This window comes from Petaurus breviceps, unplaced genomic scaffold (assembly GCF_028583685.1).
Source record: "Petaurus breviceps papuanus isolate PSGF00001 unplaced genomic scaffold, PetGlider_PUasm1.0 90625, whole genome shotgun sequence".
Lineage (NCBI taxonomy): Eukaryota > Metazoa > Chordata > Mammalia > Diprotodontia > Petauridae > Petaurus > Petaurus breviceps.
The window spans coordinates 231,719-254,210 of record NW_027187289.1 but is presented as its reverse complement, the minus strand read 5'-3'; the positions used below and the strand labels follow the sequence as shown (position 1 = coordinate 254,210).

General features: G+C 38.2%; 1 long non-coding RNA gene across 1 annotated transcript; it reads right to left on the bottom strand.

Moving 5' to 3' along the window:
- Positions 1-17,532: 17,532 nt before the first annotated feature.
- On the bottom strand, positions 17,533-22,199 carry LOC138142988 (uncharacterized). The gene is made up of 3 exons (XR_011163575.1): positions 21,425-22,199; positions 21,185-21,308; positions 17,533-18,504 (listed from the first exon to the last, which is right to left on the bottom strand). It is a non-coding gene; the product is annotated as an uncharacterized lncRNA (long non-coding RNA).
- Between the last annotated feature and the right edge of the window lie 293 nt (positions 22,200-22,492).

Below are 22,492 nucleotides of genomic sequence, written 5' to 3'. Positions count from 1 at the left end.
CTCTCCCTCAGGACATAGGGTTGACATTTCTAACTCATACTTCCTATGTTTCCCAAGATGAATCTTGGAAAGTAGGTGTGGCTTCTGGAAGTTTGAGATCCTTGTCCAAAATTTATAAACTTAGGGACAACTTGATGTAGATGGAGCATGTCAAGTAGAATTCTCATCAGGAAGTGATTTTAGGGCCAGGTCTGCAAGAACCAAGGAGGTAATGAGTCGGTAAAGTAAGTAGATTTATTCCATATATACTTGCTACCAGGGACAGCTTGAGCAAGGCATGGGACATCTCAGGAGCCAGGAACTGATGCTCTCAATCAATCAATAAACATTTATTAAGTACTTACTGTAGGCCACACACTGTGCTAAGTGCTGGGAATATAAATAAAAGTAATAAAAATAGAAGACAGTCCCTGCCCTCAGGGAGTTTCTAATCTAATGGGGGATGTCAGAGAAGTCCCAAAATATTATACCATATGAGAAATGGTATGATTGTCTGAGCTGAGTTCTCCTTAAATGGAGTTTTTGGGATTCATGGCTCTACCCTCCAATCAGAGGGACAGAGGGAGCTTAAGAGGTAGAGGGCCAAGGCCAGGGGAGGGGAACCTGTGGCCTCAAGGTCACATGTGGTCCTCTAGGTCCTCAAGTGTGGCCCTTTGACTGAATCCAAACTTCACAGACCAAATCCCCTTAAAAAAAAGATTCGTTCTGTAAAATGTGGATTTAGTCAAAAGTTTCCCACCCTTGGCCAAAGCTTATGGGATCTTGCAGGATGATGAGATTTACCCACTAATAAGCTTCCTGGGGACATGATGGAAAATTCAGAGAAGTCTCAAAGTAGTGTAGCCTGGCAAGAAATGAGGAGATGTTCTCCTCAGTGAAGAGAAGTACCAGTGATTGGCCATGGGAGCCAAGGACTTGTACAGGTTAAGATAGACCTCTCTTTTCCCAACCCTTAGTCAGAGGGTTAGTGATGACTGGGGTTTCATAGCCAATCAGCCCCACTGAGGCAGGGTGGTTCCCCAGCCAATGGCTACCCATTGCTTGATGATAAGAGTGCCTGTGGCTCAGTTCCTGATATGCTTGTTAGACAACCCGAACCTGGAAAATCCTCAAATAAGTGGACAGAGACTAAAAGTAACTTGAGTTATCCTTGCTAAGCTTCAGTCACCAGACCCAGAGAAACCTGACCTTTGGGTACAGAAAGAATTTGCAGACATAACTGCTGAGCCAACTGTGGGATTGTCAAAAATGAGAGTGGTGCTGTACTAACTGAACTCAGTTTTGAGGATGTTACTGACTGATACAGAGCAGTAGAAAGGAAGGAAGAAGAGCTTGTTTGTAAGAGATATAGTAAATCCTTTTTACTACGTTGCTTGTGCTATGCATGTGTACCTGCCCCTTTGAGAAAACTGTAAAAGACCCAAATAGAATCTACTCACATTTTCCAAATGAAGAATTAAAGGAAAGCTAAAAACAACAGACCCTAAACTCTTGGGAAATGAAATGGAACAAATTCAGCAGGAGACTATTGTGATCACATTTTGTTCCAATGGATTCGTGTTCAAAGAAGAGGCTCCAGATTCCTCTTCCAAGGGGTTTGCCCTCAAGAACTAAAAGTCAATGCCAACTGGCCGTGATTTACAAAGACCAGGGGCAGCACAGCAGCTATAGATTGGCGAATGAGTATTTCAGGCAGATGGATGTGGGCCAGCCAGGTCTACCCAGGTTACCAAGATCACTCTGAATTGTATTCCTAAGAGCAAATGGGAAAGCATTTCAAAGCTTAGAGAATCAATGGGGCTGGGGAGAGGCTTAAATGGTTTGTTATTACCTCATAAATTACATTCCATAAATACAGTGACTCAAATGCTGCCTTTAGTTAAAGGGACAAAGCCAACCTAAGTTAAGCAGGGGAGTTAAAGGTAGAGATGATGGATTCATTATTTTTAATCTTCAAAAGGTGCTTTTATAGGTAGTCATTATACCTGCCAAGTATATTTATGTTTACCTGGGCTTTTTAAAAGACCCCTGATATTAATGGGAAAACTTCATTACAATGATACTGTTTTGGAGTGTTTTTGGTGGGCGAAGGGGAAAAGGGGGCAGGAAGCAAAGTGATCAGTTAATGCAAAAGTGACCAACGTGGATGAACTTTTATAAGTCCCACTTCATTTTCTATGCTATGTTTTCTATTCAGCTGTTAAACATAAAACAAATGCAATTAAGTAGGAGCTAAAGCAATTAAGCAGATCCTGCTCCTAGGGCTAAGAGGGAGGCCATTTCTGGTTTGCTGGGCCTTCTCCACTTACCTTGAATTTCTGATTCCTTTCAATAAGAAAGTCTATGTGATTTATGAGGTGGCAGTCCTGGTTTTATGCAGTCACTGTGGCAGGAGCCAGCTCAGTAAGGTAAGGTAAATGAAGGCTAGAATTTCCTTCTAATACAGAGCTTAAGTCACAGAACTTCCTCCAGAGTGAGCAATTTAGTTTGTTTGTTCTTTCATTTGGACTAATCTCATTACTGAGATCTATCCCTAAGACTATACACATATACCACACACACACACACACACACATCTATCTGTATGTACACACAATATATGTATATATGCACGTATGCATGTACACACAAACATGTATGTGCACATAACACACATGTATATAAAACACATGGACATATACTGATATGTTAATGCATGTATGTGCATAAATACATGCATGCATATACATATAGTAATATACACATATACAAGATGAATTTAAAATTGCACTAAGACTTTTGGAACATTATACATTTATGCAGATTCATATATATGTTTAAATTTTGAGATTATGCTTTCAGAAAAAAATAATTATTTTTCAGTATAAACAAAGGTGGAGAAAATTAGAGAGGGGTTTGAAGTGTGGACACAAATTCTTTGTTTGAAAACTGAATCAAACAGTATATTAAGAGTTGGTGAACAAGCTTGGTCCAAAAGAAGAAACGTAAGAATGAATCTCCTTCCTCATTCCATGTGTCTTCTTTGCAGTGGTGAGGGACAATAGCTGTAGAATGGTGAATATTACACCAGTGCCCCTCCTCTCTCTCTTTTAAAAAATAATTTGGTTATATTTGTTGACATTTTCTTCCCCTCTTTTTTATCCCTTATTATAAAAGTTGGTTCTTTTTGAGACTGAGGGGGAAGGATACATTGGGAAATGTAGGTAATATGTTAAAAAAAAAACCTAATAAAAATTTATAAAAAAAAAAGAGTTGATAAGGTCATCAGTCCAAAGTATAATAATATAAAGTATATTTTAGACTCTAGTTAATGCAGATTGTTTTAAAAATGACAATGACAATACACAGATAAAGCACCCTGAAATCCATGTATGTAATTAGTCTCCTGGTTCCCTGAATCCTGAGCACAGGGAGCATCAGAAGAGAAAGCTTGGAAAATGAGTCTTTTAAAAAGATTTATCCTCCTGGGAGTCTAGGCTTATTCCTGTTTTGTTCTATACTTCTGAATCTGGGAGGAGCTGCCATACCCAGGTCATGTCTGTATGTGTGAGGCAGACACAGACAAGCCTGAAAGATTCATTTGTTCTAATTCACCACAACCCATTTACATGGTCCCATGGGTCATGGGGACCTAGAAATACTGGTCCTGCATCCTCCCAGGATCGATTTAATGAGCTACAATGAATTTGTAATGATTGAATCTTTCAGGCAAGTTATTCCAGTTTGGCCACAGTTTAAATTGGGAAATCTTTGTTGCTGTGTAGGACTTTTGGAAATTGGTCAAATTTTGGGCAATGTTACAATGAGATGGACGTGGTTAGTCAAATGCTTGGGTTTTTTGATCCTCTGTCTTTTGGAGGTGTGAATTTGGACTCCAGAGAGACAGAATTCTGATTTTTTTTTGTTAGTCTGGAGGAAATTGAGCAGGTCTGATTCAACCCCTTTTCATTCTCCAGCTAGAGGATCACCAGGAATTAGTAAAAAATCTGTGGTCTACCTGAGCAGGTAGGTCTATTCTAGGGAAGCCCAATTTCTTCTGGGCCTCTATTTTTTATTAAGCACATCTCTAAACAATGAAGCTAGGAATCATTCTGGCCTTTCCTGTATGAGAAAAGTTTACATGGGGTCTGGTAAGATCACCTGGGGCCAGTTTAAGCCAGGGTACTTGATGCTTTATATCCACTGGGAAGTGAATATTGGAGATATGGGCATTATTTATTAGCTGGGCGGTGGTCTGAGGGCATTTGTTTTGGGTTAAAAAAGTCTGCCAACCTCATATGAACTTTACTTTCTGAAACACTTCCCACAGTGGTTAAGTGAATAGTGCCAAGGACTTGAAGCCCAGAAGACCCAAATTCTAAGAAGTTCTCCCCAAACTGTGCTGTCTCAAAGTAGAAAGTGGATCTGGGCCATTGCAAGTAGTTTTTAAAGTTGATTAGGACAGATTTGTCATTTTAGGGAAAATTTATTTTGCTTCTGCTCCACAGCATCCCAAGAATCAACAATATCTTTTTTTTAATTTAAATTAACTTTTTACCTATAAAAGAGACATTTCTTGGCAGGTCATTTAACAATTATTCATGCCAGGTGAGCAGTAAATATTGTAAATCTCATTCTTAATCATGACGGGTACCTATAAGGGGGTAAAGAAGTAAGGGTAGGGGTGATGTAGGGGTGATGCATAGCAGGTTGATTGATTTTAATGTGTTGGTAAAATTGGTATTGGATTATGAAGTTCTAACAATTTCAAAGATGTAAGACACTTCACATGCTGTTGTGCAGAACCAAGAGACAAAGTGGGAGATGTCCTATTTTGACAGATGGAGAAACACAGGTGATTTTGTTCCTTGTGAACCTGTGTGTGATATGGCAGTCATTCAGCTTGGATTGATATCCTAATTTTATGTCAGTGAGGACAAGCCTACAAAAGTGATTACCAGTACAAAAGAGGATGTTCTGTGCAGGGTCTAAATAGAAAAAAGCAATTCCCTGTTAATAGCAAATTTCTTGAAATGTTCCCATTCTTAGATGACACTATGCTAATTGCACACTTCAGTGACATCCATGGCCATTCAAAAGAGATTATCCTAGCCATTTTCACTGAAGAAAAGCAAAGTGGATAAAAGTGCATATTGGACAGATTAAGACATGTGGCTCGATAAATAAACCCAATGAATATATTTGCTAATATACACGTAGGTATATGTGTACAAATATAAGCTTATGTGTATGTATATTATACATTTAAATACCTGAACATATACATCTATGTGCTCATACATATATACACATATACATTGTAACACATGTATATACAAAAGACAGTTTGGTGGCTCAGTGGATAGAATGCTGGACCTGGAGTCAGGAAGACCCGAGCTCGAATCTGAACTCAGAAATTTACTAATCTTATTACTGGGCAAGTTGTTTAATCCTGTTTTCCCCAGGTTTCCCTCGTCTGTAAAATGAGCCAGAGAAGGAAATGGAAACCACTACAATATCTTTGCCCCAAATCTCCAGATGGGGTCATTGAAGAATCTGACCCTATTGAAAACCACTGAACAGCAACATCTAAACAGATAAATGGTTAAGTGAATAGTGCCAAGGACTTGGAGCCCAGAAGACCCAAGTTCAAATCGTACCTCAGAAACTTACTAGACCCTAGGCAAGGCCTTTTACCTCTCTATGTCTGCCTCAGTTTCCTCATCTGTGATGTAGGGATTGAAATAGCAACTATATCACAGGACTATCATGAGGATCAAATGAGAAAACATGTAAAATACTTTGCAAATCTTAAAAATGCTAGCTTTTATTATTTTGGATACTGCAGATGAATAATGAGATGAGCCCAGAAGTAGGGAAATTTGTTCCATTTTCATTTGGGAAATTGTGCAGTGATTTCAATGGTCCCAAGCTTCTCTTTCCAACAAAAGTCTATCTATTCAACACTTATCTTATTCAGATGATGATATCTGACTGATCTTGTCCCATCTCTTCCCTGACTTGCTATATTTCACTGAGGTCTAGTCACATGACTTGGCATAATGGAGCTACCTTCTAAAAGGAACAGCTAGGACATGTTTAATTGTATATGATATTTTACTCTTTGCAAAAAATTTAAGAAAATAATAAATAGAATACATAATGAAAAACTATGTGGCTATGTTCCCACAGATTATTCTGAGATCTAGGTACCCCCTCAGACAGTATGCTCCCCCAAATCCAAGATTTCTAAGAAAGATGCAGGTTGGTTGTTTAGACCCCTAAAGCAGATACTCATGCAACCAGGTAAAGGAATATAGATGGAAGAACACAATTGCAAACTCATGTAATCCAGCTAGGCCAGTCTTGAGGTGAAGACTCAGGAACTGTATACCTGATCCTTGGCTCCTCCTCATAGCATGGGGAAAGGATTTGGGACCCAGTGCCTTTCTGCTTGATATTCTGTCATTGGAATGTGCTTCAGCAAACTCTTACCATGACTGATTCATTATTCATGGAACAGGGAGAATGGATTCACCTGTAGACCCTAGCAAGGAGAAATCTGCTGACACTCTTCTAACCTGGTATCTCCTTTCTTAAGTCCTTCAGTTCAAGTTTCTGTTGACCAAGAGGTTTGTTACATATCTCTCAGACTTTGATCTTTTGCCACAATGTCTCTCCTTTGGATATCTCATCTCATCAATTCTACTTGTATACTCTTCCCTTCCAAAGTCAACTACCAAAGTCAAAGTCCAACTACTCCATACAAAGGGTAGATAGGAGCTAAAGAATGAAACACATGGAAAATGCAGAGGATCAGAGGAAGGCCTTTGCTCTGTTGGGCAGATTTTATTGGATAGACATACCCCAAAAATGGATGAGGAAAGCATAATTGAGGAAATATGTTTGGGTCATGACCTACTCTTGTAGAAAGTGTTACTCACAACAATATGATTATGCCCCCACTGAAACACTGAGGTATTGAGGACAACTTCCTATGATGGAGAGAATGGTTAGACATTATCTTTACCATTAAGGAAGCCTGTTCTATGACTAATGATCCTATAGCATAGACTTGGTAGGTACCATCTTTAACATGGCCTCTTTATCTACCTTTCTGGTTAGACTGCTTGGCTACTGGATGGAATGCTATCAACCTGGTAAATCTGAGAAAGCAACATTATTAATAATGAGCTCATCATCTATCCCACATGGTAGATGTGATATGATAAAGTAGACTAATCTCTGAGAATGTTATTTTCTTTTCTGTATGATGATATTTTAAATACTTATTTCAAGTATATAATTTATCTTTGTTTACTAATGAAAAATTTTCTTGGCATACATATTACTTAATACATGCTAATATGTATGTGTTGGGGCAGCTAGGTGTCACAATGGATAGAGTGTCAGACCTGAGGCCAAGAAGACTTATTTTCCCAAGTTAAAATCTAGTCTGAGACACTTACTAGCTATGTGATTCTGGGCAATCACTTAACTCTGCCTCAATTCCTTGTCTGCAGAATGAGTTGGGGGAGGAAATGGCAAATCATTCTAGTATCTTTGCCAAGAAAACCCCAAATGGGGTTATGCATGCATGCATATAAATATTCATATATACACATGTATACACACACACACACATATATATATACACATGTATATGAAACACCTCTTAAGGTAACTGCCTGGGATGTGATTAGAACCCAGTTTTCTTGATTCCAAATCTAGCAGTCCACCACTATAACTTATATTCATTTTACTCATAATATATAGACTCCCTCTTCTCATTCCCTACTCTCATGTCTCATCATGGTAGAAAGGTTGCCCTGAATTCTCCTATGATATGCCAGCAGAATACATGCTCTGTCAGGTCCTACCAAACTGGGACAGACTTTGAGTAACAGGTCCAGTAACATACAGGAGATGTCTCTATCAATTGAGATGTCTGAATCAATCCAGTGCATTTCAAGGAGATTCGCCACTTAAGGAAGAATAATTTTAGCCACAGCAACTCTCAAAGATCATTTATGAGGAAGTTCAGGAGTTGTAAGCTACATTGGTGATGGGATTTCTGCTGCCAGTAAAATGATAGAACTTTGGAAATGTGGAAGTATATAGGATTCATCACTGCTACAATGCTGTTTCTTGTATCTGTGCGCACAATGCATTAATATCATTAATCTTTAGGGCATATATATCCTAATGTCACAAATGGGGTCACAGACTCAGGAGACTTCTTCAGGACAAAGAAGAAATTCTTGCCAAAGCTAAGACATACATAAAATCACATTGCATAATATTTAAGGTTTACAAAAGTAGTACAAGTATTATTATTCCTATTTTAGAGAAGGAGAAATTGAGGGTCATGTAGATGAAATAACGTTGCCTATGGTCAGACAGGTAGGAACAAGTCCAACCAGACCCCCCCCCTGTTTAGATCCAGTGCATTTTACCTTATGACATGCGATTTTTCCCCCCGATATTATATAAGGGTTTCCCAAGTCCTTCTTTAACCATTTGATTCACCAAAGCCTTAATATATCAATGCCATTAAGCATTAAAGAGTATGGATCAGCTTCTAGTGACCTGGGATGAAAGCCCAGCTTCACTACTTTCTTTTTGTGTGAATCTTTCACAAACCATGTCCTCTTTCTGTCCATACTCATACTGGTGAAATGATGACTTGTCCCCTCTTTGGGTTCAGAAGTAACAGACCATGGGATTATATACAGTTCTAGAGCTGGAATGAACTTTAGAGGTACCTGGTCTAATCTCTTAATGACCTTTCATTTCTTTATCTGTAAAATGAGGTGGTTAAGACTGTTTAAGATTCCTCCTTAAGGTCACTTATCTTTTTTTTAAATTAAATTTTATGTTTATTTTAGTTTACATCATTCATTTCCACAAGATTTGGAGTTAAAAAATTTCTCCCTGTCCTTCCCTAAACACCAATCCAAAACAGCAATCCCATTGTAAACTCCCTCCCCCAATCTGCTCTCTCCTATAAACTTCTCCATTACCCCTCTGACAGTAGGGCAAGATGGATACCCCAATGCCTGTATATCTTATTTCCCAGTTGCATGTAAATATATATATATATATATATATATATATATATATATATATATATATAACATATATATCTTTTAAAACAATTGATTTTAAAACTTTAAATTCCAGATTCTTTCCCTTTCTCACTTGTCACCCACTGTTACTGGGAAGATAAGCAATTGATTATAGGTTGTACATGTATAGCTATGCAAAACATTTCCATAGTGGATATATTGTGAAAGACTGACTATATTTCCCTTCATCCTATTCTGCCCCTCCCACTTGTTCTATTCTCTACTTTGACCCTGTCCCTTTACAAAAGTGTGTTCTTCTAACTACCCTTCCCCCCAACTTGCTCTCACCTCTATTATCCCCACTCTCATCCCCTTCCCCCATACTCTCCTGTAGGGCAGGACACCCAATTTAGTGTGTATGTCATTCCCTCCCTAAGCCAGATTCAATGAGAGTAAGGTTGACCCATTCCCTTTTGCCTTCCTATTCTTCCCTCCAGTGTAACAGTTTTCCCTTGCCTCTTCTATATGAGGTAATTTACCTCATTCTGTCTCTCCCCATCTCCTCTCATTATAATCCTCTCTCACCTCTCAATTTTACCTTTTAAGTATCATCCCTTCCTATTCAATTGATCCTGTGCCCTCTGTCTATGTATATGTGTACACACATGTATATATGCAAACTCACATATGTATTCATACACACATATACCCTCCTATATCGACATATATGTATGTATATATGTGTGTGTGTGTGTGTGTGTATACACATATTTATATTCCCTTCCACTATTCTCATAGTGAGAAAAGTTTCATAAGTTACAATGATCATTTTTTCATGTAGGAATGTAAATGTCTTTTCCCTGTTTACCTTCTCCTGCTTCTCTTCCATCTTGTATCTGAATGTCAAATATTCTATTCAACTCTGGTTTTTTCATCAAGAAGGCTTGAAAGTCCTCTGTTTCATTGAATGACCATGTTTTACCCTGAAACATGATACTCAGTTTTGCTGGGTAGGTGATTCTTGGTTTTAATCCCAGCTCCTTTGACTTCTGGAAAATCATATTCCAAGCCCTTCAATCCCTCAGTGTAGAAGCTGCCAGATCCTGTGTTATCCTGATTGTGTTTCCACAATATTCAAATTGTTTCTTCTCGGCTGCTTGTAATATTTTCTCCTTGATTTGGGAACTCCAGAATCTGGCTATAATATTCCTAGGAGTTTTCTTTTTGTGATCTTTTTAAAGAGGTGATCACTGGATACTTTCCACCTCTATTTTGCCCTCTGGTTCTAAAACATCAGGGCAATTTTCTTTGAGAAATTCTTGAAGGATGATTTCTAGGTTCTTTTTTTGATCATGGCTTTCAGGTAGCCCAATAATTTTTAAATGATCTCTCCTGGATCTATTTTCCAGGTCAGTGGTTTTTCCAATGAGATATTTCACATTGCCTTCTAATTTTTCATTTGCTTGGATCTGTTTAATAGTATTTTGATTTCTCATAAAGTCATTAGCTTCCACTTGCTCCAATCTAATTCTGAAGGAATGATACTCTTTAGTGAGCTTTTGAAATTCTTTTTCTATCTGGAAAATTTGGCTTTTTAAGGCATTCTCCTCATTGGCTTTTTGAGCCTCTTTTCATTTGAGTTAATTTATTTTTTAAGGTGTTATTTTCTTCAGTCAGGTTGTTCTCTTCCCAATTTTTCCTCCACTTCTCTTACTTGGTTTTCAAAATCCTTCTTGAGCTCTTCTATGGCCTATAACCAGTTCACATTTTTCTTGGAAGCTTTTGGTATAGGAGTTCTGACTTCACTGTCTTCCTCCTGTTCCATGCTTTGATCCTTTTTGTCCCAAAAAAGGAAATCTAAAGTTGGATTGCTGTGCTTGCTTTGCTTTTTACAATCTGTAGGCCAGGGGCTCCCAAGTAGCCACATGGAATTCAGCACCTTCACCACTTCTCACCTTCTCACCCTGGGGTGCAGAGGCCAGACTGAGTTCATGGTTCCCCTGTTCCCACAAAGTCCACACTGACCTTTTACTTTGCCTTTGGAATTTATGGGTTGATCATTCTGGAAAACACCATAGCTGCTCGTGATTCACTCTTCAGACATCCACTCCAGCCTCTGCTGGTTGGGGCTACCCTGAGGATAAAACCACGGGCTCATGCAGGGCTGGGCGTGGCTCCCAATGCATTGTGATGGACCCTTCCTGCTGGCCTGCTGGGCTGACTTCAGTGGGAGGTTTGTTTCTCTCTGTCACTTTGTGGGTTCTGTAGCTCTAAAGTTTGTTTAGAGTCATATTTATAGTTATTTGAGGTAGTTATGGGGAGAGCTCATGGAGTTTTCCTGCTTTTTTTTTTTTTTTTAAAGCAATCAGGGTTAAGTAACTCGCTCAAGGTTATATGGCCAGTTATTATTATTTTTGTGTGGGTGCTGAGTATCAGAGGCCGGAACTGATCCCAGGTCTCCTGACACTGGGGCCAGCACTCTTACTCACTGCGCCACCTGGCTGCCCCTAAGCAATTGGGGTTAAGTAACTCGCTCAAGGTTACATGGCCAGTTATTATTATTTTTGTGTGGGTGCTGAGTATCAGAGGCCAGAACCGATCCCAGGTCTCCTGACACTGGGGCTGGCACTCTTTACTCACTGCGCCACCTGGACGCCCCTAAGCAATTGGGGTTAAGTAACTTGCTCAAGGTTACATGGCCAGTTATTTTGTGTGGATGTTAAGTATCTGAGCCCAGAACTGAACCCAGGTCTCCTGACTCCGGGGCCGGCACTCTTACTCACTGTGCCACCTGGCTGCCCCCAAGTTTTCCTGCTTCTATACTGCCATCTTGGCTTCACCCCCATCTTTTTTTTAAGATCACTTATCTTTAAGGTCCCCTCAACTCTTATTGCTAGAATCATAAAATCATAGGTCTAGAGTTAAATGGAACCTCAAAGATCTTCTAACCCAACTCTTTTTTAAAAATAAAATATTCATTTTGCTTTGAACTTAAGAAATAAAGCAAGCATTTCTATAACACAGTACAATAGAAAAAAGGTGATTGTATATGAAAGTGTAAATCTATTATGTACAACTTTCTATTACTTTGAAATGTATAATAAAGTTTTCATGTAACTTTTTTTTCTTCCTTTCCTGCCCCCTCCAACTTCCACCCTAGCGATGGCTATCATTAGACATAAGTATTTGTACACACACACACACACACACACACACACACACACACACACATATATACATACATATATATGTGTGTAAATTATTCTATACACCCATTTATTCTATAGATTCGAAATTCTAAAAATAATTAAATGAAGGTTTGATCTAATTTCAAATTATGTATTTGTGTAAGTTACATATATATGATTATTCAAAATCATTCTATACATTTACTTATCCGTCTTGCAGATAGAGTTTTCCTTTATATGTCCTTTGTAGTTTATTTACCCAATTCTTTTATTTTGCAGTTGACAAAAATAAAGTCTAGGGAGGGTAAGTGATTTGTACTAGATCACACAGGAGCTAAGTTTCAAAGGTGGAAGTTGAACCCATCTTTTGATTTCACAGCCAGCATTGTGTTACCAGAAAATTATTCCTTAAAAAGTGACTTTTTTCATACCAATATGGAACCATAAGCTCCAAACCCTGTTCCCAATTAATTCTGTTTATTGACCCTACAGCACTCAGTCTGATGCCAAGTCTTTCACTCATTTCTTACTCTTCTCTTCCTACCCCTTTAACCTGGGCACAATTGCCAGCACTATATTTTCCCCACCTCCATCATTAGGCTGTTGATACTCATTCTTATGCCTATTACAAACCCAGCCTCTTAAAAAAATCCCCCACCATTATGTATAAAAACAATTTTTAACATTTGGAATTCTTTTGGTAAGTTTTGAGTTCCAGATTCTCTCTTCTCTCTCTTCCCTCTCTTCTTGAGATGGAAAGTAATCTGATATAGGTTATACATGTACAATCACATACCATATGTATGCATATGTACATATCATATATATGTACAATCATATCAGTTGTTTTGCACAAGAAGATTCAAAAAAGGAGAAAGGAAGGAGGGAAGAAAGGAAGGAAAGAAGGGAGGGAGGAAGGAAAGAAGGAAGGAAAGAAAGAAAGAAGGAAGAGTAAAAGGAAGAAAGGGAAAATAGTCTTTTTCAGTTTGTATTCATACAACATCAGTTCTTTCTCTGGAGCTGGATAGAATTTTTCATCAAGAGTCTTTGGGATTGTTCTGGAACATTGTACGGCTAAGAATAGCAAAGTCATTCAGAGTTCTTCATTGTATAGTATTATTGCTACTGTGTGTAATGCCAAGCAAAGGCAACTTCCTAAGGTTCAAAATACCAGCATAGGTGCTCTCCATTTTATTCAGTGAAAAATTAAAAACAGAGAAAATCAAAATATAGTATCATTCAAAATACAGCATTTACCAAGTATAATTCAATCAAGTACTACCCCACCCCTGGACATTACATTCATTTAATCAATCACAAAGTCCCTCTTCTAAATACTACTCCACCTCTAGACTGTACATTCATTTAGTCCATCACAAAGCCCATCTTCTCAAATGGAGATTAGTTTTCAATCATAAGTAAAGTACATTCATTTGGTCAATCACAGAGCTCAAAAAAGTCAAAAGTTCCCCACCCTTGGATCACAATTGAATCTACCCCAGAGTTACAACAAGCTTAAGAACAGCATTTAATACCCAAAGAGGTCTTTTCTTCATCTTGACCCAAGGCAAGTTCTCAGCAATCTTTGTTCCTGGGGAGACAAAGCTTGGCAAGGCCACAAGATATATTGCCAGTGTCTTCATTAATTCATTCTCTGTCTGCAGGTCAGTCCTAGAACCCCTCAAAACATTAGCAAAACCCTCTTCCAAGATTTCTGTAAACATACAACAAGAAAATCCTTCTTCAGGGCTTCTGAAAGAACAACAAGTTTCCAGGACCTCTGCAACAACAGCATTGTCCTTCACCAGTGGACAGAATTCACTCTCTGTCTGCAGAACAGTCTCAGGAGCTCTGAACCAACAAGGTTCCAGAACCTCTGCAGCAACAGAACTGTCCATCACCAGTGAACAAATCTGGCAAAACAACATCAAAACAGACACAAAGTACCAGCATAACAGCCATGTCTCCTCAGTCCTTGGCAGCTCTGTATGGCAGCTCTCAAAAGTCCTGGGCAATTCAAAGTGGCCCTCAGCAATCCTCTCCATCTCTCTCTGCCTCCAAGATGCTGCTTCCAAAAAGTTCTTCTTCCTCTCTCTTTTCTTGTGTCTCTCTAAATTTACATCACCAGCTCCTCCCAGTTCAGCCCTCTCTTTTCAAGTCAACAAGTCCATCCCATAAGTGGAATTCACAAGCTCTAGGTTTTAACACAATGAATCCAAAAACCAAGCCAATACAGGGCGATCTTTAAATTCCATTACTATTACATTGTGTACAATGTTCTCCTGGTTCTACTCACTTCACTTTGCATCAGTTCATGTAAATCTTTCCAGTTTTTTCTGAAATTGTTCTGCCTGTCATTTCTTATGGCACGATAATCTAGCTGCTTCTTATCTGTCTGATAGCTTATTCTTCTTTGTCTTCAAATATGGCATTATTTCCCTTCCCTCCACCACCAACCTTCAGGGTCTTCTATATATTCTGAATTGACCAAGTCCTATTCTTTACAAAACAGACACAGTAGATGCAGTATCATATTTTCACTTTGCTATTTCAATGTAATCCTTTGCTATGTTCCCAAAGTATCTTAAAGTCCATAATTTTCTATGCCTTTATTTGTTAAATGCCTTGTATTTCCCATCTGGGTTGTCTCTTTTATAGGGGCATATGTTTACCAAGAGGTCTTGGGGATTTACAATGCTCAGTAGATCTTAGATTGTAACAAATGAGAGACATTGATTGCTAATGAGCATTTAATTTTCAAGCAGAGGAAACCATGTAAAGTATGGATATTTCTTGATTCTATACAATGGAACTAATCATTCAGAATGTTATTTTTAATCATTTCTTCTAAGTGGGATAATAACTACACTCTACCAGACTTGAAGTATACTTCGCCAGGCTCTGTCAAGGCCAGAGAGAATGATGACAGGAACAAAGGAAGGGGGAAGGGAATCATATACACATACCTTACACAAACATATACATAATTTTAAATTAGATTAAAACTTAATTTAATTAAAATTAGAAATTTCAGTTTTCACCAGTCAAGAAGACTTCAACAACTTTCCTTCAGGGATGTAAGGTTTGGACTATATAAAGCAAGTGAATAGAGTTTACTTTTTGGCATCAAGTTTAATTTTTTTTTTATCATATTTCATGTAGCTTCTTTATATAACAGAATGTTTCTGTTTCAATAAAATGTACTTGCTCCCTATTACCTACACAGGAGTAAATATAAACTCAGTTTTAGTCAGTCAATATCCCTTAAAAAAATCAGAGTTTAGTATGTGCCAGGCACTATGCTAAGTAATGGGGATACAGAGAAGCAAAAACACAGTCCCTGCCTTCCTGAAATTCACATGGAGACAGTATACAACCAATTATGTGTATATTCTATTCAATGTTAGTGGGAAGCATGAGACATTTGAGGATCCTTATAACCTGTCACCAACCCACCTTTCCAATCTTATTATACATTAATCCCCTTCACACACTATTGTCCAGCTAAACTGGTATTCTTGCTTGTCCTCACACACGTCTCCATCTTTCACCTATTTGCCTTTATCCCAGCTGTTCTCCTCCTTGAATACTCTCCCTCTTTACTTTCACCTCCTGGAATTTCTGGTTTCCTTCAAGACTTAGCCACCTTCTGCATGAAGATTTTCTTGGTTTCCCCTTTCTTGTCAAGCATACCTTTTATCTGTTCTGTAAAGTGTTTTGTTTATGGCTGTATATTGATGTCTTGTTCCTCCCCTCCACCCCCAGCTTCTCCAGGGCAGACACTTTCACTTTCATCTCTGTCTCTCTAGCACCTCGTATGGTGCCTGGCATATGGTGCCATGGTTTCTTAATTAATGCTTGTTGACTGATTGATTGGAGTGAGAGAAGTCGCTCTTCATTTTTCTCTATCAATCTCTCTCTTCCCTGCTTTCATCTGGCTCTACCTGCCTCCTCCCTAATTCTCACTCCACTGTATTTTCTCTTCTGAATTTCCTGTTTGCCTTCACCATCTCCATCTTTTCCAGTTCTACTGTCACCAGACAACATTCCAAATCTTGCCCTTGCCTCTAATCTTCCTGTTTTGCTTTTCAGATCCCTCTGCCCATGGTTTGTGATTCTTATTTCTTTTCCATCTTCTGTTTGCCATCTACCATTGCTGGCCATGACATGGAGTTGCAAGCATCTTAACGTGGAAACTGCATAATCAAAAATAAGAATAGCTATTAGCCACAAGAAAAATCACATGGAGTTTCAAGCTTCCACAACTCCTTAAAAATTCCTCAATGAGGAATAGAATTATTCCTTTTGGTTTCTGTGATTTTCCACCTAGTTCCAGAGATGTATAAAGCTCTCTTTGAATACATCCTTCTCTCCCTATAGTACTCCTTATTAAGTATTCATATTAATTAGCTTTATCCATCATGGTCAATATCTCCTATGCATAGCACAGTACTTGGCACATAGTAGGTGCCTGATATTTTTTAAACGTTGGATTGAATTAAAAAAACCCATGAAACTATTTAAACTGAAATTTTAATAATACAATGAACAAAAATTAAATACACATGTGGGACATTATTTTTAGAATGTTGTTGTTGTTTTTCAGTCTTGTCCAATTCTTCATGACCCAATTTGGTGTTTTCTTGGCAACAATACTGGAGTAGTTTGCCATTTCTTTCTCCTGGCTCATTTTACAGATGAGGAAATGGAGGCAAATAGAGGCTAAGTGATTTTCCTAGTGATTTTCACACATCTAATGAGTGTCTGAGGTATGATTTGAACTCAGATTTTCCTGACACCAGGTCCAGCACTCTATCCACTGATAGGCACTTGGGAGCCTCCATTTTTAGAAGAAGCCCTGGGAAACAATTCCATTCTGAGATTATAAATTAGCCACTTAACAAACCTCTACCAAGGCTTTGATTCAATTTCAAACCTCACCATTTATGTAGTCTTTTGGATTTTCTCATCATGACCCTCAAGAACCTCATTAACCTGCAAGATCATCAACCTTTGCACTCACACCTGTGATTGGAGGACAATGATACCTCAAACTTCTATTTAAAAAGAACATCTAGACCAGCCATCTCTTCATTTCCTAATGAAGAACTGCCAGTTTTTGAGGTTTAAATGATCACACTGAAATTTTACAATCAGCTCCCCATTTGAATTGTTTCTTCTCCTCTGGAGTAATAGTAGATAAAATATTGTTCTTAACTCTTTGTTGGGGTAGAAGGTGGATTAAGCATTACCCTACTCCTTACCATTACCTTGTTATTTATTTTCCTATTATGTTTCTGAAATGTTTTACTATTTGATTTGCGGTTCCTCCATGATTTGTGAGCAGGTGCACGCAATGGATGAAGGCTAGAGTCACATTTTTCTTTAACACTGATACTGAGTAACATAGTTATGCAGAATTGAGCAGAAGATCCATCGTAAGCAAAATGTGCATAGCAATTTTTTTCTTGGGTGGCACAAAATCTTTTTTTTGTCAAATTTTTATGCCAATGAAAATTCATTAGCTCTATAAAGTCACCATTCAAAATGAATATAAGAATTGCCTCCTTCAGGAAGCATCCAGGACATGAATTTGTCAATTAATAAACATACATTAAATATCTCATAATCTCTACAGTTCTGTGCTATGTCTTGTGGCAGATATAGACAAAGTATAAGATACATTTTTTACTCTCAGGGAACTTGCAATCTAATTATGTGATTTAACACAAATGAAGCAAACAAATTAGGAATAGTCGCAATTAAGAGTAAAATAGCATATTTATTTTGACTGTAGCTAAAATCCCACCTTCTATAGGAAGCCTGTTCCAATCCCTTTGGTTCTTCTTTCTGCTGAATATCTCCATTTTATCCTTTATTACTTTTTCATACATAGTTGTTTGCATATTGTCTCCTCCATTAGACCATGAGATCCTAGTAATGGATTGCATTTTGACTTTCTTTGTATCTCCATTATTTAGAGTTGTACTTGGCACATAGCGGACGCTTATTAAATACTTATTGACTGGTTGACAATGACCATTTAAGGTGAGCAATGCAGGTGCTAATTATCTCTGTTTTTACAGATGACAGAAACAGGTTCAGATACGCCCAAGATCACAGAGCTAGTAAGTGGCAGAAGTTGTCCAGGAACACAAGTCTTGTGGCTACAAGCCTAGTGATCCCTTGTCTTACACCAAATTGCCTCTAATAGGAGAGGGACATGGAAGTCAATAGGGCTGAATAGGAAGCTCTCTGTTGAATTGAGACTAAAAAGGAAAGGACACATAAAAAATAATCATGATGAGCACAGATGAGTCGTACAAAATCATAAATTCAATGGCAGGACTACATAAAGTAAGAAAAAAATATGTAAACAAATAAGGGGGTGAACCCATCAAGAAAGATAACAGAGAGGGACACAGAAATTATAGGATGACACAAATTGCTCAGTTTGAAGTCCTTCACAATTTGCTTATACTTCCCTTTCTATAGACTTAATCCACACCATTCTCCTTCATGCATTCTGTAAGCAGTTAATTTCAAATGAGCTTTTCTATTAATATTAAATGATATGCAACACAACGTACACAATATGTAAACAAAGAAATGCACAGCATGCATAAATATCCATCAGATAAAAAAAAATAAACTTCCTTGGGCATTCCAACTCTAGCTTATCCTATTTTTTCTGTCTCTTTTTGCTTTATCAACGTATTCCTCTCAGTCACCGTTCATTAAGTCCTTTTTTGTTTATTTGTTTTGCAAATTAAATTTCTGTTCTTCCCAATTTACTGAGTCATGTTACTGTCTAATGGGAAGTGGGGTGGGTAGAAACCAAAGAATTCAAGATATGAAATACTAGAAGGCAAGGGCGGCTAAGTGGTGCAGTGGTCCTGGAGTCAGGAGGACCTGAGTTCAAATCCAGCCTTAGCCACTTAACATTTATTAGCCATCTGACCTTGGGCAAGTCACTTAACCCCAATTGCCCTACTCTCCCCCCTCCAAAAAGCAAAAAAAAAAAAAAAAGGAAATACTAGAAGGCAGCAATTTCTCCAGCCCTCAGTTTCTTCATCTATACAATGAAAGTATTGAGCTAAGTGATCTCCAAGGTCCTTTTCAGCTCTGATCACAAGTTTGCAGATCTTTGATGCCTGCCACTTGCTGAACTATGCATTGTTTCTCATCCTAGACTCCAGTCTTTTCAAATGCATCTGCTTTCCATATGCCCCCAGAACAAACAACAACAACTACATAGTAGCTAATAGCTGCCTTTTCTTCTTTCTTTTTTTTTTTCCTGGGGAGTGACTCATGTCAAAAAAAAAAAAAAACCTATCTGGGAGGATGTGAGTCACTCACTCTATGCTCTGAGGGAGTTTACACTAAGGACTGGTACAATTATCTCTCTCCCTGACATGACAAGAGCCTCAAGGATTGTGTGCCCTATTAAATGATCCTGTGGAATGAAAGGGAGAAGTGATATGGTGTGTGAATGTGTGAGTGTGTGTGTGTATGTGTGTGTGCCTGTAAATTGTAGTGGGCACAGCTGTTCCAACCAAATTATAGGACTCACACATTTACATTGTAAGTTGAAATGAGAGAAATCACATGATGCTTTTAGTGGGTTATGGGCCAGGCATGTCAATGATGGAATTCTGGCACAAAGCACCTCAAAACAGACTTTTTTTGGGAAAAGAAAGAACAACTTGTTTCAGGATATTTTTCTATTTTGAAAGAGGTTTTATCATAGATCTAGAGCTGGAATGGATTTAGATGTAATCTAGTCCAACCTCTTCATTTTGTAGATGAGGAAACTGAGGCAATCAGGGTTAAGTGGCTTGTCTGGGGTCACATTGCTAGTATGTGTCCAAGACCAGATTTGAATTTAGGAATGATGAGTAGATGAGTCCTCCTGACTGCAGTTCCAGCTCTCTATTCACTGGACCACTTAGCTGCCTGAGAAAATTGAAACCCCCAAATTTAAGTGATTTGACTAAGGTCATACAGGTAGTAAGTAGTAGAGTTGGGAACTGAACCCAGGGGCAAAGCTGGGTCTTATAGAGTAACTGAATAGCTCTGAAAACCAACTGTTGATGGGAATTTTCAGTCACTGATTAGCTCTAGGGTCTCTGCCAATCACTCTGAGGTTAGGTCAGCCTATAACATCATTCTGATCAAAGTAAAGCATGAGATTAAAGCTATAGTAGGGATGGCATATAGAAACACTATGTCCCCAAGATCCAAAGATAGAAAAATCTAACCTCTATGTTAGCTTGTCCGCAACTATTGGAAGTTCATATTGTATTTGTAACAGGACAGAAGGAAAGGACGGAAAGAAGGCAAGAAGGAAGGAAGGACAGAAGGAAGGAAGGAAGGAAGGAAGGAAGGAAGGAAGGAAGGAAGGAAGAAAGGAAGGAAGGAAGGAAGGAAGAAAGGAAGGAAGGAAGAAAGGAAGGAAGGAAGGAAGGAAGGAAAGAAAGAAGCAACAAGGATAAAGGAAGGAAGAAAGGGAGAGAAGAAGAAAGGAAGAAAGAGAAAAGAAAGGAAGAAAAGAGAAAGAGAGAGTAAGAAAAAGAAAGAATCCCTTTTAAGTATTATCCCTGTCAAATAGTGCCAAAAGAGATGGTTGCATTTAAAATTTTTCAGAAGTCAAACCAAAAAGAAAATCTTAGGAAAGATAAACATTATGTCATGTTTCTGAAACCTCCTGATTATTCTAAAAGCAAACCATCTGCCTCTGATGATGGAACTCAGTGGATTAGGCCTTGAGGAATGTCGCTCTTTGTATAAATTCTGAAACACTAGACTTGTCCACAGTATTCCAACTCTATAGCAAATCTGTTACCAAGAGGTAATTTTAGAAGTGCTAGAGCTCTTGGCTCCCTCAGACAAGAATTCTAATTTAGAAAGGGGTATTTTAGACACAAAATAGGAAGGACGATACAAAACCTGGTATACTGCATGCAAAATGCAATGAAGAAGAAGAAAGAGCATGAAGATACAAAGGGAGGAAGATGGATTTTGATATCCATTTCTTTATGGAGAGCGAAGTTCCAAGATCAGCTTACATTGCCTAGAAGAGGAATATTGTGATGACAAAGAAAATAAGACTTCAGATTATTATACAAATTAATTCTCATAAAATGATACTAATTTGAATAAAGCTTCTCACTTTTCCCAGGTGCTTACCCAAATGTTAACAGGCATTAGTACTATCCCAGGCTTAGAATCCCCCAAAGTTGTTTGTGAAAATCTGTCCAGATATTAACGATCTCTACCACATGGTATCAAGGAGAAGGAAAAACAAACAAACAAAAAATTAGTCAGAAAAGAAATAAAGCAAATCAGATTGAGAGAAGAAATAAGAGACTGAAGAAACCAGCAGTATTTCTACCCTGTTGTTCCATGCTTAGGACTTAGGACGTGCTTTCCATTGGCCCTGAAGAATATCCTCATATGTGTTGATCCTTCTAATTAGGATGTGAAGTCCTTGAGAGAAGGAATTGTCTCTCTCTTTTTCTATTTGAATCCTCAGTGTGTGATATGTGCTAAGTACTTAAAAGCTTTTTCATTCATACAAGGAATGAGCTTGGGTAAAATTAAGAAAGGTGCCAAGCAAGGGTTATTTGAAGATTTAATACAAATATAAGAGGTATTATGGTAGGATGTATAGCAAGTCAACTTTGGACTACAAATGATATGAAAGCTGTGGGATCATAGGTAAGTCATTTAACCCCTAAGAGGTCCAGCAATACCCCAAGATTATAAGTTGAGGAACAGTTGATGGTTTGCATTGGTAGAGGTATTGTTCTTACACAGATGAAATTCACAGGTCCAGACCCCTCAAAAATATAAAGCAAGAGAATTTCCTTAGAACATTAAGTAGAACAATAATGAGTAGAATCTGTTTAAAGTATAAAAAGAGAGAAAACTGTGTGGTTGATGGCCACTCCCCTTGAGGAAAGTATTAAACTAGAAGAGAAAAATAGGGCATACTGAACCTCAAAATCTGTACCCCATGAGCAATTTCCTCTGTGCCAAGCCACTGTCACAGCTCCTTATTGCTCTCATCGTCATGATAGACCAAGCAATTCCCTCAACTGGAAGGCCATGTGGATCTCTCCCAAGGGATGTTTCTCAGCAGAATGTAGGAACTTGTTCAGTATAGGGCTGGCACAGAACAACATTCCTTCCTGGTTTTTTTAAAGCTGTGAGCAGATAGGTATCTATGACCCATGAGAAATAGAAGACGGTGCA